Here is an 8,874-nt window from a genome sequence, read left to right on the forward strand (position 1 = left end):
AGTCCAAATGCTATATCTAAGGCTATATAAAGCCGTGATGTTTTCTGGAAAGAAATTTCAATAAAACACTGGTTCCATGCAAATCGGTTGAAACCATAATGTTTAGAAGATCAAGTGCCTGCCCAACCATATTGTCGGATACTGATCTGACAACACCATTACTAGCTTGTATACACCATATACGTAGCTAAAGTTTACAAGATGAAAAATCTGAGCCATTGTTCTGTTAATTCCATCATACATATGAAAAACAGTCACAGACGTCCCGTTTATTGGCTTTCTTAAACTCCGTATTAGATTTAGAGAAGTTAGATTTTAAAGGAGGGGGCATTTGTGTTCTAGCCCATGTTTTGAAGTGTAATTGAGATTTGCCTTTATTTTTTAACTTTGTGATACGACAATTCACAAGTCAATACAATTTTGCCCCTACTCAATGGTTAAAATAGGGGCAAATATGCAAAGAGCAAGGGTAAAATCACAGTAATTTGTGAATAGTTGTACTTCAAAGTAGGGCATGATAAAAAAAACTAAAGGAGATGTATAACATGTTAAAAAAACGTGCAGTTATAGAGCACTAAAAAGGACACTACAGGACTTCCATCTTTCCCTACAACTTTTATATCTGGCCTACATTAGCATCCATTAGTATATCTTTTCGCAATGTTATACAATTATTTAAGTATATGGTCACTTGTTTTCCCTACAGTTTTGGCAAATTGCCAAAACATATAATCCTAACAACCTCATTGCCCACAGCTTTATAAATAATTAACAAAATATACTAAAACTGTTGGCTACTTGTGAGAAGAGACTGTTTAGTGTATGATCATTGATTTAGAAAAAAAGAATATTCAGCTTGGCCATATGTATAGATTGTCATTGGAATCACAAGTTTTCATCACTGTTAATTTCGTGGTATCAAAATATCATTTTTGTATAGAAGTAACCAAAAAATTATTGTTTTAAATAACCAAAATCGTTGTATACATAAAAAAGTTTTCGCTTTAACTATTTCATAGCTTTGTGTCACCATTTCATATAGAAAGCATCGTGCAAAAGTTTCATTATGAAAACCGTGTTGTTGGTATCTAGCTAAATTGAAATATCGTGCATTTAAAATGGGCAAAGTACACATAAAGAGATCATAGTTTGTAGTTTTCTAAAGTTCGGCCACATAGCGCATACAACAGAGTTTTGGTTATGTGTCAACTGTCAATTTCAGGTGGGTGTCTCTGTCGCAAGAAAGACAGAACCGTGAAAGCACAACATATAGCTCGATCGCTTGGCGGATACTAAATCTCCGACCACATAATTAGCTCTCGCTAATTGATCCATCGCTCTCAAGCTCATTTGGCCGGTGGTCGTCGCTTAACCGCTCGCTAACCACGCACAATGTTAAGGCCGTACGGTACCAGCCGAAATGTTAGAAGACCTAATCAAAGGGTTCACACTGTAAGGTTGCTTGTATAGTACAGCAGCTAATCAGCTATGATCATCAGACTTCCGTATTCACTACTCCCTCCATTCCAATTGTAGGTCATTTTATCTTTTCTAGGTGCATAGATATATTGTATGTCTAGATTCATAATGATATCTATGAACCTAGAAAAATCAAAACGATCTACAATTTGAAATAGAGGGGTATAATAAAAGACCCGAGGAATGGGTAGGCATCCTTGTCCACCCAAAAAATGTGCAATGTTCAGAAAATGTGTATGATGATGTTCAAGGATTATATATATATATATATATATATATATATATATATATATATATAGCTTTTTTAAGAGGTGACATCCACTTTTTGACCTTAAGTATATATGCCACATTTCAGTTAGACTATACAAAACTATCTTTCTTTTGAAAGTGGGTGATAATACGACCTTAGCTACGAACTACTCCATTTGTTTGTATAACATTTGGTGTATTTTTGGATTTTATTGTAAAAGAACGCAGACTCACCATATGAGCACATATGCTCATGTACATGAATGCGTAATCAACTCTATAAATACACGGACACACCTAACCTATAAGACCTGCTAACAAATCTTAAAATTGAGTTACTGCATGCGCCTGATATCAATGGCCACATTAAACGGTTAATGAAGTTAATTCCTCAAATAAATATAGGAAAGTCAAGCTAAACATGCGCCTTGACGTCGATGGACACATTTGAGTTGAGGAATCAAATCCGAATTCCACCACAAAGAAGCTAAATAACTGAGCTACATTCAATGTCCTATATAGTCTCCATTATACAACTTTGAATACAATTAAATGGTTGTAAAAGTGTATAGTGAATTTTTTCTCTGCTCAACATAGTTATTGTGGTAGAACCACCCAAATTAACCTAGCTAAAATATGCTAAATATCACTGCAAATGTGAACCGACACTTTAATCGGATCAAGATGATAGTCTGTCGGGTTTCACCCAATACAACAACGTATTTACGATCGAAACAAGCATACAATACTTGTACGAAAATGAGCCCAGAGATTACAACAATCCAGGTGAAAAATTACAGAGGTCCCAAGTTATTTATTACAAACCAAGTTCAAAACATAAAGTAGTTCAGAGTTCAAATGCAGCGGAAAATAACAATAAATCTAATGTCGATACACGATACTATGGTGAAGCCGTCCATAATATAACTCACCATGGTCCTCGCCTACCGAGGACGGGTCCCACTCAACCGTCTATCCCGGAGGGAGGTGGTACGGTCAATTAACACTAGCAACCACATCATCAATGTCATTACCTGAAAACATAGCCACAAGCAAAGCTGTGGCGGAACCGCCCTAATTAACTTAGCTAAAACACAATTAAGTCTCCTGACACGCGATCATGTGCTTTAATCAAGTTAACCTGGTAGTCCGTCCGATTTCATCCGATAAACCACTACACAGGACCGAGAAAGCATAGCTCACACGATGGTGAGTGGTTTCAGAGAATACAATAGATGATCCAAATTAAACGAGTACATTAATTTATTACAACACCAGGTTCGAAATTCAAACAAAGTTTGCAGAGTTCTTAAGCAGTGGAAATAAACAAACGGAAGCTAGCGCCGAAGTCGGACGTCACGACAAGGCCGATCATGACATCAATGAGTCCCATCCTCGCCGTTTGAGGAGAGATCCCACTCGACCGTCCACCCAGGAGGAAGCTGGGGAGGCCAAGTGCCACAGGCAGCAAACTCAGGGGCTTCAACATCACCAGAAAGATGTGCCACAAGTAAAGCTGAGCAACTATGCTCAACAAGACTTAACCGACGGGTGGTTCTAATCCATCAACTTCTAGACATGTGTTGACGCCAGATTTCGACACGAGTAAAATTGGCGTTGGAAGAGGAAGAAATTAGGAGATGTGGCAAGATACAAGGGCGACGATTGGAAATCGGCCGATTGGTGCTGCAGTCAAGGATCGGTTGGTTGGTGCTACAGTCAAGGATCGGTTGATTGGTGCTACAGTCAAGGATCGGCCAATTGATGCTACAGTCGAGGATCGGCCGATTGATCCTTGGAGTTCCGCCTCGCCCGACCCCTGAGGTTTGGGATCGGACGCGCCCGACCCTCCAAGGGAGGATCTCCGCCTCGCCCAACCCCTGAGGTTTGGGATCGGACGCGCCCGACCCTCCAAGGGAGGATCTCCGCCTCGCCCGACCCCTGAGGTTTGGCATCGGACGCGCCCGACCCTCCAACGGAGGATCTCCACCTCGTCCGACCTTAGTTTCCAGGGTCGGAGTGAGTCTGAGCCCTCGACATGTGGGTCCTGATCGGTTACCCCTTGCCAAAGAGGTGATCGGTCGATTAGGAGGTTGGAATAGTTGGGCCGATGTGGGCTTAAAAAGGATTATGAAGATGAAGAGGGAATCAGCCCATGAAGCGCGTGATAATCGACCTAGTACGAATCGTACTTGTAAATATTCGTTTTCTGTTTAAATTTAGGGATAGAGTTCTAGTCGGATAAGAAATCGTTTGTACGGGGCTATAAATAGCCACCCTTGTAGATCTGTAATCATCATCAACTCAATACAACAAACTACTGTTTCCTCATACTTACTTTCAAGCAGGCGACTTCGCCAACACTTTTCTCCTTTTTCACGACTTCGTACGGGTTGGCGGGGCTGCATCAACTTGACCTCCGGCCGATCTTGTAAGTTCCGCTTATCGAGTAAATTCTAAGCTTTAACTTCGGGCACATCGCTGTCGTTTCGTTTAGATTTATTCATCAGTTATCGATATTTACTAGAATTCTAGGTGTTACCTATTGTTCTAGTTTTATCACCAGTTATCCAGCTAGGAATCGGTAATTTTGGCTTTTCTTGTACTTCGTTGTTTAATCTATTTATTTCATGCATAGCCGATTAGATCTGTTTCTAGTGTTGCTACTATAGCATTGTTTAGATTACTCTAGCAGTCTTCTTTATTGACGTTGCCTGGTAATCGGCTGCATCATAGCCGATTTCTTTATTACGGTAAATCGGCCGATTCGCTGATAAGCTTTCTCGAGATCGGAATTTTAGCCGATCGCAACCTTTGGGAACTGACACGTTTCTTTCCTTGCCAATCAACAGGTCAGATTGGCTGGCACGCCGCGCGAACCGCACCAGGGCAATCACCCGAACAGGAGCTAAGCAGATTCTCCCGGGTCGTGTGTCCGACGCTGGGAATTCGATCAGCCGATTTCTAGCGCCAACAACATGAAAGGCTTTTGGCTGAGGGGTTTGTTTTGCCAAAAGCGACTATAGTACATCCTTACTTTCAATATTTTAGCCACAAGTTCTATGTTCATTTACCAATCTAAGTTAGCAGCTATACTAAATAAGCAATGGTTTCCGAGCAATTAAACAAGTAACAAATTTAGATCACCATCATCTTCCATTCTTACTCAGTGTAGCATAGCGATCAAGCAGTCCCAAACTGTGAGAGGCAGACGAATCGATTCGAATTTCTTAACCATGCATGGTGAACCTAATTTCACGACATTCGTGCACCACACAGGTTTGCTTCACTTGTCAGCCGTCCCCATCAATTCCTAGGCACGTGTCAGGTCCAAACCGCCTTTGGCATGCAATGCTCCACAGTCCCGGTCTCTACCGTACTGTGACCGCACTTGCACCCACATGATGCACCATGGGAACTAAGTTCCAAAGACAGCAGGGGTATAAGCCACTTGCCGGTTCAATCAGGTACTAGGCTTCCCAATCCTATACTAGGTATGAGATTAGTACTTTCAAACACTTGATCACGAACACCACACTTTCCGACCTTAATCCAATTTCATGTAGACAGGCGGGGCAATTCACCGACCACAAAAATAGTTCACAGAGCCCTGCCCCATCCATCATCCTTATAGTTGTAGCAAAAAGAAGCAAGCAACTCCTATAACTCGCAAGTGACAGCAAATCAGTCGACTTTTACCGAGTCCTATTTAAGCAAGCAGCTACTCAGCCTATCATACTAGTGTTCAGATCAAAGGGAATCTAAGTCATGCATCTACGGTTTCAATCAACTCCTGGAATGTAAATGCACACACATAACAGCAGAAGGCATGCACAAGATTAGAAAAAACTGGGTTATGCTCCGAGGCTTGCCTTTAAGCGAGGCGGTAGCGAACTGGTCCTCAGTGTGCACGGGCTCGACTCCTGCAGGCGGCGGCTCAGCTACGGCTTTGTCTTCTGGCGCTGGGGTGAAGCTCGTAGGTGCCGTCAGCAAGGTTCAATTCTACACGAAATGCAATGCAAGGGTAAGATACTTAGACGATGATTTCAATAGTATTTGCAAGGATTTAAATCAAAAACTGTAAAAAACTACAGGAAAAGGTGCGAAACCCACTTTATAGGATTCTACTCAGAACGAGGATTCCAACCAAAGTGATTTCACATTTTTTCGATTTTTCCTCGATTTAAGATGAAATTTCCAAGCTTTTGTTGATTTAAAACAAGTTAAAAGAGTCGGATCGGGAAAAACTTACAATCTGACCCTTAGACTTAAGGAATAACTGCACCGGGATCCTCAAGTTTAACACAGAGAAATCCTCGGAATTTTACACAGATACCCTCGGTCAAAAGAAACAGACACAACCGAGCCCTCGGGTGAGGCAGACAGCACTCGGGCGAGTCGGGCGAGCTGGAAGGGGGTCGGCAACTCACCTCCGGTCCTACTGGCGAGGTCTCGGGGTCAGGACGAAACAAGCCAAGGCGGAACAAGGAACGACAATGGCTCGACGGCGGTGGCGCTTCTTGTGGACAACAAGCAAGCTCTAGAGCTGCGTGAAAGGATGGCGAAGCGGCTGGTGGGGTCGGCAAGGCACGGGGTTGGGCGGAAAGGGGAGCTCCACAGAGAGCTCAGGCGGCAACGCTTGAGCGCGAAGTAGAGGAGTGTGCGGCAGCGAGTGCGGTGGAGAAGAACAAAGCAAGTAGTGCGGCAAAGGCGGTGGTGGCGAAGGGAACCCCGGTAAAAGGCTCCAGTACCCCTTTTATAGCTGCGTGGGAGTGCTCGGAAGAAGGAAACGAGCTCGAGCGGCAAGAGGATAAGATCGAGGGAGAAAAGGAGTGCTCTACCGCGGCGATGATTGGTCGGCGCCTCTATTAGCGAGCTCGGACGCAATCTTGCCCTGGTTGGGCAGCAAGGATTTGGGGACGGGGGCGAAGCGAGTTTGCTGGGCATGCGGATCTGCTAGGTCTGCGCGCGTGTGTGGTTGCGGCCATCCATGGCGGTGGCAGCATTGGCAGACAGGAGGGAGGGAAGGGCACTGCAGGCGAGGGCGCTGCAGGCGAGGTGATAGGACGAGCGGTGTGACGCAAGCATGCGCGGTACTAGCGGCTCTTCCAGGGCACGCGACTGGTGAGGCAGGGGAAGGAGCTGTCACTGCCTGCGCGGTGGTTGGCGGAGACAGTAGCGTCGCGGGGCGCGCGCGGTAGCGCGACTAAGGTGTGATGGGAGGGCCGGAAGGCATTGGGGCGCGCGGCTAGGGATTCGAGTGAGACGGATGCACACGTGAGGTGAGGCGGTACAGGCGCGACAGAGTGGCTGGGGCAGAGTGGCTGGGGCGACGGCGGAGTTGCGAGCAGTGCACCTGGCGCGGCTGGTGAGGCCTCAGGCAAGACGAGATGGAACAAAGCGGAGAACTGTGGGTCATCATCGCGCGTGACTGCAGCGAGTCGCTCACTAGCGAGGTCACGCCATGCAGCGGCGGCTTTCTAGAGCGGCGGCTGTCTGGCCGACGGATCCGCGAGATCCTTTGCCGGGCCCATCTTCCAGCCTCTTGATCTTCCGATTTTCAAACTGCGCCACGTTGACCCCCTTTACAAGAGTTGTAGTACACAGACCAAGGTCCAACTTTTGTAATTTGATCGAGTTCCAAAAATGCGGTGGATTTGGAGATTCAAAGCTCCAAAGTTTGGAGGAACGCCGAATTCCAGGACTTCGGGAAAAACGGCGGTTTGGCTGGTTTTTAAGGGTTGGGGCTGATTTGAGCTGCAGATTTGGGAAGCTTCGGAGGTGAATTGGACCAAGGTCCAATTAGCAAGGTTGTTGTAGGAACTTAGCTCTCCAACTTCTATAAAGGGGTTTCTTGATGTTCTGCTCAACTTTCCAAAGATAAACCCGCCTTAAGGTGCCAGGTCGAGCTGATCTCCAAACTTAGCCGGAATGGCTAAAGAAGGCTGAGTTGACAAAACTAGGGAACTTTGACCTGGATGTTGCCAAAGCTCTTCCTTAAACAAAAAGGGCTTCTTCTTACAATTAAAACACCATTTAAGCACCCAGGCTGTTGCAAAAGCTGAGTATAGTAATACTCTGCAAGACTTACCTGTCAGGTGGTATCTAATCCACCGACTCCTAGACATGCAAGGTTTTTTGGTTGCGGGGTTTGTTTTTGCCAAAAGCTCCTAAAGTGGATCCTTACTTTCAAGTTTTAGCATCAAATTCTAGTTGATTAACCATTCTAGGTAAGCACCTATTCTAAGCAATGATGGTAGAACAAACAATTTAATCAAGCATCAATATTAAGCATCATCATTATTCATCTTCTTACTCAGTGCAGAATAGTGATCAAATAGTCTCAAACTGTGAGAAGCAGACGATTCGAATTGAATTTCTTACCCTTGTAAGGTCGACCTAAACACACAACATATGCATACCACAATGGGTTCACATATTATCAACAGTTCCCATTGATCCCCAACGCTTGTCCAGAGCCCACTTTTGTTGGATACAAGGCCCCACCGGTCCCCGGAACGACATCGTGCCATGGCCGCACTTATACCCACATGAAGCTTCATGGGAACTCAGTTCCAGAGAGAGCAGGGTAAAGGTCCACGCCCGTTCAATCAAGTACTAGGCTTCCTGGTTACCCATTCTCTTAGCATGTGTTTAGTACGTTCAAAAACTTGATCACGACGCCGACACGGTTCGACATTAGCAATTTTTCCTCTGTACAAACGGGGCATTCACAATTTCAAGAACATAGTACCAAGCCCCGTCCATCAACCTTATGATTCCAACATAAGTAAACAGACAACTCCTATAGCTCGCGAGTGATTGGAAATCACTCGAATTTTACCATGTCCATATTTAGCATAGCAACTACGCGACTTAACATGCTATATTCAAAACATAGGTACTAGTAGCATGCAACTAGGGTTTCAATACAACTCCTATGAACATAATGCACAAACATAAGCAATAAGAATATTGTATAACTTTAGAAACCAAGGTTATGCTCCGGGGCTTGCTTTATTGTCCAAAATCAGCCTTGGGCTCTTCTGAACTTTGGTTCAGCTCAGCAGGAGGGTGTCCTTCTTCAGGCTCCGGGATGAGCTCATAAGTTACATCAGCAGGGTTAGCTTCTATACAAAATGCATA

This window comes from Setaria italica, chromosome VIII (assembly GCF_000263155.2).
Source record: "Setaria italica strain Yugu1 chromosome VIII, Setaria_italica_v2.0, whole genome shotgun sequence".
Taxonomy (NCBI): Eukaryota; Viridiplantae; Streptophyta; class Magnoliopsida; order Poales; family Poaceae; genus Setaria; species Setaria italica.